The 18,406-nt window shown below is 38.3% G+C and overlaps 2 protein-coding genes and 1 pseudogene across 14 annotated transcripts in view; 1 reads left to right on the forward strand and 2 right to left on the reverse strand.

The window, feature by feature from the left end:
* The window catches only part of LOC140845881 (T-box transcription factor TBX18-like), a 125,235-nt gene extending 117,016 nt beyond the window's left edge, over positions 1-8,219 (reverse strand). For 8 of the 13 annotated variants that reach the window (XM_073221034.1, XM_073221035.1, XM_073221042.1 and 5 more), the window contains exon 1: positions 7,172-7,192. The gene's annotated coding sequence lies outside the window, so the exon portion shown is untranslated. The other 5 variants (XM_073221028.1, XM_073221027.1, XM_073221025.1 and 2 more) reach the window with 3 other exon arrangements.
* The window catches only part of LOC140845787 (cytochrome c oxidase subunit 1-like), a 44,090-nt pseudogene that overhangs the window by 5,333 nt on the left and 20,351 nt on the right, over positions 1-18,406 (forward strand).
* Positions 9,559-18,406, reverse strand: part of LOC140845788 (uncharacterized) — a 44,622-nt gene continuing 35,774 nt past the window's right edge. The window contains exon 7 of the mRNA XM_073220834.1: positions 9,559-12,977. The gene's annotated coding sequence lies outside the window, so the exon portion shown is untranslated. The remainder of the gene's footprint in view (positions 12,978-18,406) is intronic.

Below are 18,406 nucleotides of genomic sequence, written 5' to 3' on the forward strand. Positions count from 1 at the left end.
CGGCCACCATCGGGAAGAGACACAACAGACGTTGGTGAGGATGCGGAGAAAGGGGAACCCTCCGACACTGCTGGTGGGAATGTAAATCTCAGTTCAACCACTGTGGAGAGCAGTATGGAGGTTCCTCAAAAAGCTTAAAATAGAAATACCACTTGACCCGGGAATTCCACTTCCAGGAATTCACCCTAAGAATGCAGCAGCCCCGTTGGTACATATTATATACAGTGGAATATTATTCAGCCATAAGAAGAAAACAAATCCTACCATTTGCAACAACATGGACGGACCTAGACGGTATTATGCTCAGTGAAATACCCTAAGCGGAGAAAGACAAGTCCCAAGTGATTTCACTCATATGTGGAGTGTAAGAACAAAGAAAAAGCTGAAGGAGCGCAACAGCAGCAGACTCACAGAACCCAAGAATGGACTAACAGTTACCAAAGGGAAAGGGACAGGGGAGGATGGGTGGGAAAGAAGGGATAAGGGCGGGGGAAGAAAGGGGGCATTATGTTTAGCATGTATGATGCGTGGGGTGGCGGGGCATGGGGAGTGCTGTGCAACACAGAGAAGACAAGTAGTCATTCTACAACATCTTACTACACCTGTAATGGGGTATGTGGGGGGAACTTGGTGATAGGGAGTGTCTAGTAAACATAATGTTCCTCATGTAATTGTAGATTAATGATATCAAAATAAAAAAATTAAAAAAAAAAGATATTGGCTTTGAAAAGGTTTAAAGATGGCAGTGAGAAAAATGAGGCAGTAACCTACTCTCAAAAAGCAATTTAAGACGAAAATACAGCAAAAACAACTAATCCTGACAGAGTGACACAAAGATGGCAGAACAGACTGCTTACATCTGGGGAAAAGAGAAAATCTCACAGAAAAGGGTAAAGTACCAAAGCCATGATCCAGAGGGACCCAAGCCCTTTCCCCATCCCAGCTCACAGGCAGGAGGAAGAAAACGGAGCAGGGAGGGAGTAGAAGCCCATGACTGCTAAACACCCAGTCCTGGAGACCTGCTCTGGGAGCATGAACCCGCTACATGGTGCTCTGGAGATTAGGGTGGTTGGAAAGCAAATATAGGCAGAGTTCTCAGAGAGACTGAGATTCCGGCCACTTGTGAAGAATAGGTGTGCACAAACGGCAGATCCAGGACAAAAGAAGAGCGGGAATTTTGAATGACTTCCCAACAGTGAGAGGGGCGCTAAAGGGGCAAAGGATACACAGAACTTGCTGAAAAGGACAGGTGGACAAAATCATCCCGGCACACTCCGCCCAGTATGTTGGAAACTTTCAGGAGCTTCAGATGCTCCAACCCCCTGGCTGGCAATGCAGTCCCAAGGCCCCCGAACTGCGGTATGCAGCCAGCCGCTCCTTCCTCCAGGCAGACACCGATTCGCACAGCTGCTACCCCATCTAACACGCCAGGCCGCCCAGAGGGTGGCCCCACCTATAGCAGATACAGGTGCGTAACACAGAAGCTCCTACCAGCACGCTTGGCCCAGTGGCCCTGGTAGTGGAGGCAGGCACAGCAGCCAGGAAGCAGGAAAGAGCTCTTTCCTCCCGGCAGGCACCGGTACCACTTGCCTGCGACCCCCACCCTCACTGTAGGTGCAGGGCAGCTCCAGAGAGTAGAGCTTCTGGGCACTAGAAAAATGAAATGGCAAAATAATTTTGTACAAAGAAAGAATCAGAAGAAGCCAGAAAGAGGGCTAAATGAAACTGAAATCTCCAATCTTTTGATAAAGATTTCAAAATAAAAATCAAAAACATGCTCATGGAGATACAAAAAATATATTCACGATCTCACGGAGGACATCAGGAAAGAGATAGAAACTTTGAAATATACAGTACATGAAATGAAACATACAATGGAGGGATTTCAAAGTAGATTAGGTAAGGTAGAGGAGATGGTAAATGAAATAGAAATTAGAGAAAAGGAACACAAAGAAGCTGAGGCACAGAGAGGAAAGGGTTTCTAGGAATCAAAGAATACTGAGAGAACTGTATGGCCAACCCAAGCAGAAAAATATTCGCAGTATAGGGTTACCAGTAGAAGAAGAGAGAGAATAAGGGATAGAAAGTCTCTTTGAGGAAATAATTGCTGAAAAATCCCCCAGTCTGGGAAAGAAAATAGTGTCTCATGTCATGAAAGTGCACAAATCTCCCAACACAAGGAACCCTAGGAAGACAACACCAAGACATATAATAATTAAAATGCAAGATCATCACTGAATTTGAAGCGGGGATTAAACAATTTCCAAATAAGCAAAAGTTGAGAGAACTTACCCCTTAGAAACCAACTCTACAAAGTATTTTAAAGAGACTGCTGCAGATGGAAGTGCTCCTAAGGCAAAGTAGCTGTCACGAGGGAAACTGAAACCACAGTAAAAGAGGTAGACCAATTAATTACTAAGCAAATACAAAATTAAATCAGCTACCGAAAAACTCACTCAATGGATACACAAAGAGTATAGAATGATATCTAACATATAAAGAGTGGGAGAGGAAGAAAAAGAAGGGACCAAAAAAAAATGACCTTTAGATTCTGTTTGTAATAGCATAATAAACGAGTTAAGTCAGACTGTTAGACAGTAAAGAAGCCGACCTTGAACCTTTGGTAACCACGAATCTAAAGCCTGCTATGGCACTAAGTACATACCTATCAATAATCACCCTAGATGTAAATGGACCGAATGCACCAACCAAAAGACATACAGAATGGATAAAAAAAACAAGACCCTTCTATATGCTGCCTACAAGAGACTCACTTCAACCCCAAAGATAGACACAAACTAAAAGTGAAGGGATGGAACACGTATTTCATGCAAATAACGGAGGGAAAAAACAGGAGTTGCAGTACTTGTATCTGACAAAATTGATTTCAAAACAAAGAAAGCTGCAAGAGACAAAGAACGACAACACATAATGATAAAGGGGTCAGTCCAACAAGAGGATACAACCATTATAAGTATCTATTCACCCAATATAGGTGCACCCAAATACGTACAACACATACTAACAGAATTCAAGGGGGAAACAGAACGCAACACATTCATTCTAGGAGAGTTCAACACACCACTCACGCCAAAAGACAGATCAACTGGACAGAAAATAAGTAAGGAGACAGATCCATCGGTTCTACTGTGTTGTTCATTGCTGTTAACAGACAGCTACGGAACACTCCACCGAAAAGCTGCGGAACACAAATTATTCTCAAGTGTACATTAAATGTTCTCCAGAATACATCAGATACTAGTCCACAAAATGAGTCTCAGTAAATTCAGAAACACTGAAATTGTGCCAACCAGCTTCTTAGACCACAAAGGTATCAAACTAAAAATGAATTCTACAAAGAAAAGAAAAAACAGCACAAACACAGGGAGCCTTAACAACATGCTCCTAAACAATCAGTGGATCAGAGACCAAATTAAAACAAGGTCAAGCAATATATGGGGACAAATAAAAACAACTCCACAGCCCCAAACCTGTGGGATGCAGTGAAAGCACTTCAAAAAGGAAAGTATATTGCAAATACAGGCTTACCTCAAGAAAGAAAAAAAAAATCCCAAAAGAACAGTCTAAACTCACAGTTAATGAAACTAGGAAAAGAACGAATGAGGCCCAAAGTAGATGAAGGGACATAATAAACATCAGAGCAGAAATAAATAAAATTGAGAAGAATAAAACAATAGAAAAAAAAAATCAATGAAACCAAGAGCTAGTTCTTCAAGAAAATAAACAAAATAGATAAAACCCTAGGTGGACTTATCAAGAAAAAAAGAGTCTACACACATAAACAGAATCAGAAATGAGAAAGGAAAAATCACTGTGGACACCACAGAAACACAAAGAATTATTAGACAATACTATGAAAAATTATATGCTAACAAGCTGGATAACCTACAAGAAATGGACAACTTTCTAGAAAAATACAACCTTCTAAGGCTGACCCAGGAAGAAACAGGAGAATCTCAACAGATAAATTACCAGCAATGAAATTGAAATGGTAATCAAAAAACTACCTAAGAACAAAACTCATGGACCAGATGGCTTTACTGCTGTATTTTATCAAACATTCAGAGAAGACCTAAGACTCCCTAAAGTTTTCCAAAAAGTAGAAGAGGAGGGAATAATTCCAAACTTCACTCTAATACCCAAACCAGGCAAAGACACCAGAAAAAAAAAAAAGAAAATTACAGACCAATATCCCTGATGAACAGAGATGAAAAAATACTCAACGAAATATTAGCAAACTGAACTAAAAAATACATAAAAAAGATCATTCATCCTGACCAAGTGGGATTTACTCCTGGGAGGCAACGATGGTAAAAATTCGAATATCCATCAACATCATACATCGCATCAAATTAAAGGAGGACGAAAATCACATGATGATCTCTATAGATGCTGGAAAAGCATTTGACAATATTTAACATTCATTCATGATAAAAACTCTCAACAAAATGGGTATACAGGGCAAGTACCTCAACACAATAGAGGCCATTTACAACAAACCCACGGCCAACATCATACTTAACAGTGAAAAGTTGAAAGCTTTTCCTTCAGGATCAGGAACGAGACAAGGATGCCCACTCTCCCAACTTTTATTCAACATAGTACTGGAGGTCCTAGCCATGGCAATCAGACGACACAAAGAAATAAAAGGCATCTAAATTGGTAAGGAAGAACTTAAACTGTCACTGTTTGCAGATGACATGATATTATACATAAAAAACCCTAAACTAAAGAATCTACCCCAAAACTACTAAAACTAATAAGTAAGCAAAGTTGTACGATACAAAATTAATACACAGAAATCTGTTGCATTCCTATATACTATTAATGAATTAGCAAAAAGAGAAATCAGGAAAACAATTCCATTTACAATTGCAACCAAAAGAATAAAATACCCAGGAATAAACCTAATCAAGGAGAAAGACCTATACCCTGAAGATTTTAAGAAACTCATGACAGAAATTCAACACACCATTAATAAATAGAAATACATCCCATGCTCATGAATAGGAGGAATTAGTGTTGTCAAAATGGCCATACTGCCTAAAGCCGTCTATAGATTCAATGCAAGCACTATCAAAATACAAACAGCATTCTGCAACAAACTAGAACAAATAGTTCTAAAATTCATATGGAAAGACAAAAGAGCAATCCTCAGAGGGAAGAACAAAGCTGGGGAGATGATGCTCCCTAACTTTAAGCTCTACTACAAAGCCACAGAATTCAAAACAATTGGTACGGGCACAAGAAAAGACACATAGATCAATGGAAGAGAACAGATACCCAAGATACAAACTCACACATATATAGCCAACTAATATACAATAAAGGAGCCATGGATATGCAATGGGGAAATGACAGCCTCTTCAACAGCTGGTGGTGGCAAAACTGGACAGATACATGAAAGAGAATGAAACTGATTTATTGGCTACCTCCATACACAAAAGTAAACTTGAAATCTATCAAAGACCTGAAGAAAAGTCTTGAAACCATAAACCTCATAGATGAAAACATAGGCAAAAATCTCTTAGACATAAACATGAGCAACCTTTTCCTGAACACATCTCCTCAGGAAAGGGAAGCAAAAGCAAAAATGAACAAATGGAACTACAATAAACTTAAAAGCTTCCGTACAGCAAAGTACACCATCATTAAAACAAAAAGACCTCCTACAGTATGGGAGAATATATTTGAAAACAGCTTATCCAATACCGGGTTAACATCCAAAGTATATAAAGAGCTCACAGTCCTCAACACCCAAAAACCAAATAACCCGATTAAAAAATGAGCAGAGAATCTTAAGAGACACTTCTCCAAGGAAGAAGTTCAAATGGCCAAAAGGCACATGAAAAGATGCTTCAAATCGCTAATTATCACTGAAATGTAAATTAAAACCACAATGAGATATCACCTCACACCAGTTAGGATAGCCAACATCCAGAAGTCTAGGAACAACATATCCAGGCAAAGATGTGGAAAAAGGGGAACCCTCCTGTACTGCTGGTGGGAATGTAAATTAGTTCAACCATTGTGGAAAGCAATATGGAGGTTCCTCAAAAAACTCAAAATAGAAATACCATTTGACCTGGGAATTCCACTCCTAGGAATTACCCAAGAAGACAACTTCTCAGATTCAAAAGACATATGCACCCCTATGGTTATCACAGCACTATTTACAATAGCCAAGAAATGGAAGCAACCTAAGTGTTCATCAATACATAAATGGATAAAGATGAGATACATACATACAATGGAATATTATTCAGCCATAAAAAGAAAAATTCTACCATATGTAAGAACATGGATGGAGCTTTAGGGTATTATGCTCAATGAAATAAGCCAGGAGGAAAAAAAATGTACCAAATGATTTCATTCATTTGTGGAATATAACAACAAAGCAAAACTGAAGGAACAAAACAGTAGCTGACTTCACAGACTCCAAGAATGGACTAGCAGTTAACAAAGGGAAGCGGGCTGAAAGGGTAGGTGGGGAGGGAAGAAGAGGAGGATTAAAAGGCATTATCATCGGCACACACAATATACCTAGGTCATAGGGAAGGCCATATAGCACGGCGAAGACAAATAATGACTCTACAGCATCTTACTATGTTGATGGACAGTGACTGCAATGGGATCTGTGGGGGAGTTGACATTATGGACGAATATTGAAACCACAATATTGCTCATGTGAAACCTTCATAAGATTGCAGTATCAATGATACCTTAATTAAAAAAAAAGATGTTGGTTTCATACTCAAATACCAGTAACATAATGTACATCTTCATGCTTTAAATTAAAATATTTAAGATGCAAATATATCACTTGTTAATGATTCCCCCCATGATATCCTGTTTTCTTTTATTCCCTAACTCAACTTTGAGTTTCATAAAGGGCAAATACAATATGGAAGAGAGTAGTTTATAACTCCAGGGGTTAAAGCTAGGAGCAAGAATGACTTTAGTTTAATACAAGATAGGACTTTCCCTTTCTAATAAAGAAATGCTGCATGATTAGCATCATTTGAGGTGCTGAGCCTGTTAAGGATATTAAGAACTGATTCTTTTAATATACATTTTCTAAAAGTCTGCTATGAATCAGGCATTGCACTGGCACAAAATATTAATATAGTTCCTTCTCTCAAATACTCACATTCCAGTAGGAGACACAGACCTACAAATAAAAAGAACCGTATTACAAATGCTCATAACAGAGTAGTGGTTATAAATTCTCAGAGAGCAGGGTGGGCAGCGCAAACCCCTTTGAAAATTTGATGAAAGCTTTAACCGTTTTTTTCAAACATACATTCCCACATAAACTCTGAATAGTACTTAAAGGAATTCATGGATAAGCAATACCGATCCATGAATTCACAGAAGTATAAACATTGTTAAGGGGGTAAAGTGTTCACGGACTTCAGAGAGGCAGTAACATCTCAGCTGACCTCTGGAGGAGCTCTCTAGGCAATGAAACGAACTAAAGGGCTCCTGGGTGGAGGAAACCATATGAAGTGGGCACCATATCTGTCTAAGCTGCCACTGTACTCCTTGTGTCTGGCACAGAGCTGGACTCATAATGTAAGCTCTTAAATATTTGTTAAAGGACTGAACAAGCATGTTCTGACAACTGTAACACACAAGGCCCCTAGTCGGGTCTGTTGCATACTGACATGAAAGAGTTAGCAAGCCTTTTCCACTGCTGCTTTAGAATGTGACCTTTGGTTTAACCACCTAGCTCTGTTACCCTGGAAACCAGGTAGATGGCAGGTGTCAATTATATTGCTAGGCAACAGTGCTTATGGTAAAAATGATCCTGACAGGTAAATTGCATCTGGACCGGGAAGAAGTATGAATAAGCTGTAAATACTTGATAAGGATTCATGTTTGGGACTTCCCTGCATGCAGGCCTGTGTGGAGAACCCTAGGAACTATGCCAAAGAATCACAAGGATACTGGCTGGTCAGGGGATGGGACTGCTTCTCAGCATAGCTCTTGCACCAGCCTGATGCGGATCTGGAGCAGTGTACCTGGAACCGTGTCACACAGGGAGACAAGAGTCCACAGACGAACATGTGATCTGTCATGGCTCGAAGTGCGACAGGACTCCTACCAAGAGGAATTCCCGAGCTGTCTGACTGGCAAGCTGGCGAGACATGCGACCTGTGTTAGTGTCACACACCCATACCTTTGGTTGCTCAAGCAGACCTCTGGTGGGCACCACACACATCCAATTCCATCTATGCTCACTACAGCTGTGTGAGGTAAGAGTTTCCATTCCCCTGTTACAGAGGAAGAAAGGTAGGCTCAGAAATGTGAAATGATCTACATAAGTTCACAGAGCCAGAGGGCATGAGTGAAGGCAGGATCTTAACCCAGGTGTTTCTGGCTCCAAAACTATAAACTCTCATTTGGAACATATTTCCTCCCCTGGCAACCAGAATGCCAGTAAAGGAGCCTGGGTGCTGGCAAACAGTGTGGGGTACTACATGTGCCAACCTAAGGGGCAGGCATGTGGTTCTACAGGTGGGTGGGATGTGTTACAGAATTTTAAGCAGGAAGTTATAGGTCACATTTGAATTTTTACAAAGAAGAGGAAGAAGGAAAAGAAAAGTGCCTGTTTAGAGTGGGAGGTAGGCCTAAAAAAGGCTCCTAGATCTTCTCCATTACTAAGAGTATCTTGTGACATTTTGCATGTAGTGCCAATAGATTCTCAAAACAGTGCAAAAGACAGTAATGCCAAAATCTCATACATGATCAGAGATATGAAAGTGCATCAAAATTAACAGAGATCTGGGAGACTTGACGCACGTTAGCACAAAATGCGTTATTTCAAACTTAACTTGAGCCTGTATCACAGTGAATAAAAGTTTTAACATATCCCATAAGTATCGACATAAGACATCAGGAGCAAGAAAGTGCCTAATTCACAAATCACTGCAAAGATCAAAGTGTCTTAATAGCAGAAAGAAATGTTTCTGATGATTTGAAAAAACATAAAATCTTTAAGAACAGAAGATTACTTTAATCACAGGTCTACTGAAAGTAACTACTGAAAACGCTAAAACTTTGATATAATCTACTTCCCAAGAGAACTTTCAAAATAGAAAACATTTTTTTCAAGGTAGTGTTTAGGTAAAAAGCTCATAAAAAAGAGTCAAATGATTTCTTGAATTTTCTTTCAGCTTAGGATTCTATGACAAACAGCAACATGTTTATAATAAATTGAAATTTGCTAGTTATTTTTAATGAATGGTAAGTATAAGCTTTTGAGAAAAATAATGTAAAATGTACTTCTTAGCAATGCTATTAATTATGCTTATTTAAAACTTTAAGGTAGAGACAAGAAAATGAAATGCCCCTTAACTTTAAAATCAATTACTGAAAACAGTGGTAATAACATGAAGTTCTTATAGATTGGATAATAACCTACTGGACATTAAGAATTTTAAGGATATCAAATATCAAAAGCTCAAAATATGGCTGCTGGAATTTAGATAAATTGAGCTGACATTATCCAACTGGTGAGCCACAAATCCTATGAACTTGGCTTTGCATTTTATTAACATTGTGTACATAGTATCATTAGACCCATAAAAGTATAATGATTTTATTCCAAAAGTTTGTACAGTGTTGCCAACAATCCTTATTCACCTCTTTGTTCTCTTTCACAGCAAAGATTATATTCAGGGGAATAGTTACTTCCAGAGACTACAATTACAGCTGGTCTGTCAAGTGGATACATTCTGACATGTCCTATGTTTCCAGAAAGCCCATTCTGCTCATTTCCTTCTAGAGTTACAATGCCCTCACGAGCTTCTGGGCTGATTCCTAGCTCAGCTGGTGTACGCAGAATGGGGAGGCCTGTCCAGAGACCTCAGGAAACTTCTCAGATGGAGTGAAAATCAAAAGCCTTGCTTCAAAGTCTGGCAACTGATGTAATTCAAATCTGACATGAATTTATTCCTAGGAGACATAACAAATTCCAACACAATGACTATTTAAATGTTTCTGAGACTATTCACAAAGTAGATTTTGTTATTATTGTTGCTTAATATTAGAGCCTGCATAATCATAAACTATATATGTTCAGATAATTTTTGTAGAAAAACTCCGCTAAACTGATAAAATGTAAACTGGAGAGTTTTGTAATAAAGAAGCATTATTTATTTTCAAATAACCAAAACAAATAGGCAAGAGCATGTGGTTCTAAATTAGCAAAAAAAGAGTGTTGTAATTAGCAGATTTCTTACACCCTGGTACTAAAAAGTATTAAAAGCCACTAATGAGTCTTAATAAACAGTCCCCCACACCTTATTTCTATAATTTGCCTGACAAATTTTATTTTGTTAAAAAAAGAGGAACAAGCATTCGTCTTGCATTACCCAAACAATCATGAATCACAGAACCTAAGGTACAACTTCATGATTCACCAGTCACAGAATTTCCACGCCAACAGGGCTCACAGGCTTACCTAATCTATCCTCCTCACTTTACACATGAAAAACACTGGAGCCTAAGGAATTAAAGTGACTTGTTCCCACATAACAAGGCTAGTCAGCAAGTAGATTCTAACTCTGCTCCATGGCTGCTATTTGAGGAGCTCCCAGTACAGATAAACCAACATATTCCTAGGTACTCTCCTGGGAAAATGGCTTACAATTAGTTGATTTTGATTATAGCACCTACAAGGCTCTTCTGGAATAGCTTTGTTTTATTTTCTATTCAGTAAGCACAGATGTCCTTACCACCCGCATAAAACAGATAACTGAGGGAGGAGTGAGAAGACCACCAGGCTAATGAAAACAGTCAAGATAAAATCCTTGTGCAGATACTGCAGGATGCTTTTTTTCCCATAAAATAGTCACGGGGTATGCTGCCTAAGAGGGAAGCGTACGCAAAGCCTCCGATCACTTACTAAGGGATTTTCTGCATTGGTCAAGAGGCAGTCACATGCCAGACACACAGGTGTGACAGGAAAAGGCGTGCGGTAAGTCTTGCCTACTTGAGGCAAGGGCTAAGTCAACTCCACAATTTGTCTTCTCAGTAAGAAAAAGGGGGAAAGGTAGGTCATTTCCCTGACACACTTGAAAAATAGAGTTCTGAATCATAAGATTTGAAATACTAACAAACAAGATAATGTTAGTCTGCTAATAAAACCAATTTGGAAAAGGGATTGGAAGGCATCTCTAAAACCAATTAAGAGACTGTTAAGCATTTACTATTACACATGTTACAGACTTAAACTTTTCTGGCAAGTTTGGAAAACAGGCCTGCCTTACTGTGCTTACTTAAGAGGCTGGGCAGCATATGGACGAGGCTCCCCGGCTACTAAGTATAAAGCTGGAGGTCACTCCCCATTCCTGCCTCACACCACATGGTCTCCTGATGGCCTGGGTCAGGGAGAGGGAAACTGTCCTTGGTGTTGGCCTCTAAGAGCCTTACTAGTTATCAAATCCATAATCATAAGAAGAATTTTTGTGTCAACAAAACAGAAGATACAGTTCCTGAATAGGAAAAATGGGGGCTACACATAATGACTTCACATCACTCTTTTCCAAAGAAACACAAATTTCATGAATGAGCCTGTCATTTACTGTAAGAAGCACCAGGAAATACTGTTATGCTGAACGTAACTTGTTCCTACTGTATCTCTTGGGTAACCTTATTTGTAGTATAGACGTGCATGTTTCAGCAACTTTATATGAGAGTTAAACCAAAGCCTGAAGTGGACTGGGAAAAGGAAAAATCTCCTGGTTAAATGACTATGTACATTGGGATCCCTTGGACATTTCAGGCTATGGTGGGCCTTCCACAGAGAACATACTCTACAGCAACTTCCGCCCTCAGGTAATCTGAGCAAGGATGTTCTCCTCTCCTTTACAGCTGCTGTTACCTCATTTCTTATCCAAGATAACCATTCAGAGGATATGCTGTTCACAACGCCCCACCGGGGTAACTTTCCGTGATCTCACCTACCTGGGACATTGCCAGGAATTACAAAGCAGGCATAAGAGGTTGGTGGAGGGCCAAAATAAACACCCTCACATTTACTCAATTCAATCCAGCAATAACTCATTGTGAGTGTGCTGTTCACGATCTGCCCAACGCTGGAGATGATGAAGATGGTGATAGTGATGATGATAATAATAATAATTGTAGCAGTGGCTATCACATCACTCACCATGTGCCAGGCACTGTTACAAACACTTAAAAACTCATTGGATTCTCCTAGCAAGCCTAGAAGGTAGCTCCTATTGTTACCTATATTTTTATAGCCGTCAGCAAAAATCCTGTCAGTCAGAAGCTTACCCCACCTGCCTTAACACTGATGTTTCCTCTTAGTAATTTCCAACTACTGATCTCCTTAAATATAAATTCCTACTTTTCCTTGTATTCAGTGCCAAGCCCAATCTCTCTCCCCTGCAAAGCCCCATTGCAGTGGTTCCTAAATCTATCCCAGCAGTCCCCCTGAATAAATTACCTTACTGTCTTTAACAAGTGTCCTGAATAACTTTAACAGAATTACATTATTTTTCTTTAAAACAATCAATAAACATGGAGAAAAAGTATAACATGTTGAGTCTCAAACCTCAATATTCTCAAATTCCCTTTCTAAAGCTTCTTCACTATGCATATTGACTCTACAAATATAGAAAATATCTGGTATGTATATGTATATACCAGATATACATTTAGCACGTTATGTGTACCGGAAGATTAAGTGGAATTTACTTATTCCTTCATTATTCATCTCTGGCTCCTTCCCATTTGACTGATGTTCTGGTCATCCTTCCCTTTCCCCCACCTCTCTTCACTGGCAGGGTATTGTGGGGATGTAAGAACCTCAGCCCCTCCTCTCTGCCAAGCCCGTGTTTCTGACCCTGTCCCATCACTTGGATCTTCTGCCGAGGACTTCTCTCATGGCTCCAGATTCTCTGGTTTGGGATGGTATCTTCAGCCTGCCATTCAGACAAAAAATGGTATGGGATTCATGCTGGTAGACTTCCTATGGCCTCATCGTCACCCTGTTGTTGAAAAAGATAACTATATTTATTGGAGTGCGGTGGTTTTACTTATCAAATATTTGCTTATCAATACAGGCATCATTACTTAAAATGGCCAAGGGCAAGCCTAGGCGAGCCTTAGGAAGGATCTGACACGGGAGGCCCGTCTGGCTTCCAGATCCCTCGGCCTTTCTAGATCCTTGTAAAGGGCAGGATGCAATTCCCTTGCAGCTCAAGCTTAACTCAGATTTATCTCTGATTGTGAATTTAGCTAGAATGTTTCCTTCCTTTCCTTTTCTTTATTCTTTTCCCTGGTCATTAGTTTAGTGTGTCTGTTAGATACTCTCAGTGATGTCACTGTTTTCAATTTCCAAGTAATTGTAATGTAATTCCACCTGCTTAATACAAATAGATTTATACTTATTTCCTATCTCTACCCTCAGTTTTTTATTTCTTTTGAGTACAATGAGAATGTAATCACACTTCAGAAATTTCTTTTATCTTGTTTATCTAGTGGCTTATCTTACAGTGACAAGAAGAATCTGTTTTTGCCTGGACTACTCATTTTGATGAAATTTCTAAATGTATTAGATTTCTGAATAGATATTTCCATTCACTATAAATTCCTAGTAGGAAAAGTATTTGGGAATATCAGCAAGTTGCAAATGATTATACAATAATACGTTGCTCATTAGCAGAGCCAAACTCATAGTCCTTACCTTGTGTTTCATTTTCTCTTCAGTTTCTAAAACTTGCCATTTTAAGTAATGATGTCTATATTTACAAATGTCTGGGTCAGAAAAACTACCACAGAATTTTGGAGCAGAAAAAGGTGAAGGAGCAATTTATGTGGGGTGGGAGGGGGTTCCATGTTTTTCTCTCATTTTCTTGCAACTTTCCCCTCATGGGTGGGCCTAATCTTGGAGTTAAGTAGCAGTGGTGGTACCAGAGAATAAAAACCCACAGAAACTTTCTCTTTCTATCCAAAGAATAGGCAGCAGGGCCTCTTTTTGTGCGAAAAAACTGTTTGTGTTGAGGGCAGAATCCTGTTGTTTTTCCACCTTTCCTTCTGCACCTTTACTGGGCCACCAGTAACAGAGGTCCTCATGGCAATGGTATGCCCATCTAAACTCTAAAAGAAACTACAACTGTCAGGCCAGAGTACCTAGCAAAAAATGACCATCACGGGCTTGAGAATGATAGTAAAATTTCAGAGAGGAAAAAGCTCTAAAGAGTGCCAGTAATCTTTTATGTGGACCTTCACGAGTCTGGGGATCAGCCCTGAGCTGAGCATGTGGGAGAGACCCAAAGTATCACAACAAAGGCACTGGGAGATTTCAGCCTCTCTGTGAATGTCATGTGTGCGTGACAGACCGAAGCAGCAGAGCCACTGCCAGCACTTGAGAAAGGTTAAAACCACCACTCCGAAAAGGGAGAGAGAGAACTCATGGTCTGAAAAGCTAGTGTTTTGATTGTCTGAAAACAAAACAAATCAAATCAGGAAATGAGCAATTATAACTCCATAAGTGGACCAACTATGCTCCATGAGTTTAAAATTTTAAAAATTAGTAATAAATTGAGGAAAATTCTCAGCAGCCAAGTAAAAACCACAGCAAATAATCAGATGGGAATTTTAGAGCTGAAAAATACAATATCTGAATTAAAAAACTTATTGGCTAGGCTCATTAGCAGAATGGAGATGACAGAGGAGACAGTGAACTTGAACAATGAAAGGATTCATTCTGAAGATCAGAGAGAAACGGGAAAGTAACAAAAGGTCTAACACCTGTGTCATTTTGAGTCCAAAAGAAGAGTAGAGATTGCTGCAGAATAAATATTAGGGAAAGTGGCTGCAAACTTCCCAAATTTGGTGGAAGATCCACTTATAAAACCGAGAAAGCCAGCAAATGTCAAACAAAATAAACTCAAAATCATGTTTAGATACAGCATAAACACCTGAGAGCTAAAGGTAAAATATATAGACAGACATACAGATCTAGATTAGATAAATAATATTTATATGTAATATGTATTTCTTTATATCATTCTAAATGTACATCTGTGTACATGAATGTATCTTGAGAGCTCCTAGAGGAAAATGTCACTTTATATAAAGGAATACAGTGATTTGAATGACTGAACAGTTTTTTTAAATCCAGTATGGCACCTGGAGACTGTAAAAAACATTTTTGATGTTCTGGAATAAAATACATGCAACAATCAACAAAAAATATCTACCCATAATTTTATGTCTAATGAAAATACATTCAAGAATTAAGGCTACAAAACACATTTGCAGAGGATGGAAAACTAATGAAATTACTCACCAGCATGCTTGCTGTTAAAGAAATCTAAGGCAATAACTGGAGAATGAAAAGAAATTATAACAAAGGGAAACTTGGAACTCCAGGAATGCATAAAGATCAGTAGAAAGTATACAAATCTGAGTGTGTATAAAAAAATTAATTCTTCCTTCTTCAGTTTTAAAAAATAAGTCTGAAAACTGTATCAATTCAACATATTAATTACACATTAAATGTAAACTATACATTTTCTGTTAGCAATAGTGTAATATATATGTTTAGCTCTGTTGCAACTGATCAACTTTGCCACTAAAGTTCACAGCAGTCATAAACAATATGGAAGTGCATGGATGTGATCAGGTTGGTCTGCAGTAAGCTGGATTTGACTCACAGGCTGTAGTTACTATCCTAGGTCTAAGCATAACAAAGAAAACACAGGTGTTGACACATTACATAAAAAACACAATACTCAGTTATGCTCTCTACAAGAAACTTGTCACAAATATAAATAAATAGATTAAATGATGATCAGTTGCAAACAAAATCAGAAGCTGGAGTGGCTATACTGATAACAGACAATATACACTGCAGAACAAGGAATATTTCTAGAGACAAATCATCATGATAACAAAAGATTCAATTTACCAAATACTCGTAACACACTAAATGTGTATACAACTAAGAGCAGATCTTCAAACCAAAAGCTAATAGAACTGAAAGGGGAAAACAGACATGATTGCAATCATAATTGGGAACTTTTGTCTTCTTCTCTCAGCAATAAAGAGAACAAGTAGAAAGAAAATCAGCAATACAAGAGAAAAACCGAACAAACCTTAATAAGCTTGACGTAATTGACATTTACAGAACATTCTATCCAACTACAGCAGAATGCACATGTATATAAATCATCTCGATGTTCAGCCTAACAAGTTGTAAAAAGAAAAGCAAATCAAAAGAAGCAGAGGAAGGATAAAAAGTGATAAAGTACCAATAAAATCGAAATGAAAAAACAATAGAGAAAAACAACTAAACCCTTTGAAAAAGATCAATAACATCGATAAAACTTTAGTCAGACTGATCAATTAAAAAAAGGAAAGACCATAAATACAAATACAGGAATGAGAGAGGATATAACTACAGACTCTAAAGCCACAAGAAGGAAAATAAGGGATATGACAAACAACTTTTTGCCTTTAAACTTGACTTACATGAGCTAGACTAATACCTTGAATGACACAAACCCTCAAAGCCCACTATTTAAAGAAAACCTCATTATTTCTAACTCAATTTTAAAAACTGAATTTAGAGTTAAAACCCTTGCAACAGTAACAAAGAAAACAAATCTTAGCCTCAGCTATGTTACTGGCATCCACTGCCAAACACTTCAGGGGGAAATAACAATTCTACATAAATTCTTCCAGAAAAGGGAAGAATCAGAGACACATTCCAACTCATTTTATGAGGCTCTGTTCTTGTGGTTCCAAAACTTGACAAAAATATTACAAAAACTGAAAACTAAAAACCAATTGCCATCATGAAGAGATGCAGAATGCCTTAAAATATTAGCAAATCTAATCAGTAATATATAAAAAAGGATAAAAATATGGTGGCAAAATGCTGCTTATCGTGAAGAAGCTAGGCTGGTTTGATTCAACATTACAAAATTAACCGATGTAATTTATTACATCAAAAGACTAAGAAGAAAAAGCATATGATCATGTTAGTTCATGCAGAAAAAGCATGTCACACAACTTAATACCCACTTATGAGAAAACTCTGACTAGAAAGGAATTATTAAACATGACACTGAACATCTACAAAAAAACCTACACCTACTATGGTATTTAAAACCAGTGTCGTCCTTAATAGTGCTTTTCCTCTAAGGCTGGAAACGAGGCAAGGATGTTTATTCAGCCTTATACCGGGGATCCCAGCCAATGCAATAAGGTGATAAAAAGGAATTAAAAAATAAAGATAGGAAAATAATAAATAAAATGCCTCTATTTTTATTTATTATTGCAGACCACATGATCCCTAAGTAAAATAACCCAAAAAAATTTACAAAAGAAAAGAACAAAACAAAGTGACTAGAACAAATAAGTGAGTATAGCAAGGTTTCAGGATACAAGGAATAAAAATAAATTGTATTTTTAAGCACTAATAATAATAAAAAATTTAAATACAAGTGTCATTTTTAATAGCTAAAGAAAAGAAAATAATAAATGTGTTGTACTTTGTTATACACCTAACAAGTGTGAAGGATCAGGATGCTGAAAATTACTCCAGCAGGCAGGCAATTAGCTTGGCTTCACTATGCACAGATTTCAAGTATCATGACTTGGTTTAATAATGCCAGTACCCGCCAAACACTGTCAGATTCATTTGCCACAGTGTATCAACAGTGACTAATTGCATAAAGTATAAACTTTACTGCTACTTCTTTAGTCCACAAATTACTGTGTAAATACAGATCTGCAGCATGATCAGCGACCGATGATGTCATCTTTCAAACTCTGTTCATGATTGGTCCCTGTGCATCTGTTATTTAGTTCACACTCAGCAAAATGTATAGTTGTTTTATCTCCTTGTCTCCCCGTGATAAACCCACATGACATTTTACAAAAATAAATAATCAAAAGACGGAGTGCCCAAAAGAGGGCAAGTGCAGCAAAGGATCAAAAAGTGATCATGCTGGAGGTGAGGTTATACTCAAGCATGAATGGAGTTACAGGAGTAGCCAAGGAGAATGCTGACAGTACCGTCTGAGAACCTCTACCTAAGCAGCTGGGGGAACTCAAAACAAAACTTACCAACATAAAAGAAAGAAGAACATAGTGAAAAAGATGAAGACATCCCAGAGGAAGTAATGTTGACAAGAAACTTCCTATCAAGGGAACTCTTGAGAGAGATTGTATACACCATAAGTACCAAATACAACGATGGAAGCCAATCCAAGCTTACAAAGAAATGTGACAACTCACGAAAGCACAGAAAAGATGCTTGCTCCGTATCGTTACTGATATGAGAAGAAGTAGGCATGGATGTTCAAACATCTCCAAAATTGTGGCAAGAACATAAATC

The sequence above is a fragment of the Manis javanica genome, chromosome 13 (assembly GCF_040802235.1).
Source record: "Manis javanica isolate MJ-LG chromosome 13, MJ_LKY, whole genome shotgun sequence".
Taxonomy (NCBI): domain Eukaryota; kingdom Metazoa; phylum Chordata; class Mammalia; order Pholidota; family Manidae; genus Manis; species Manis javanica.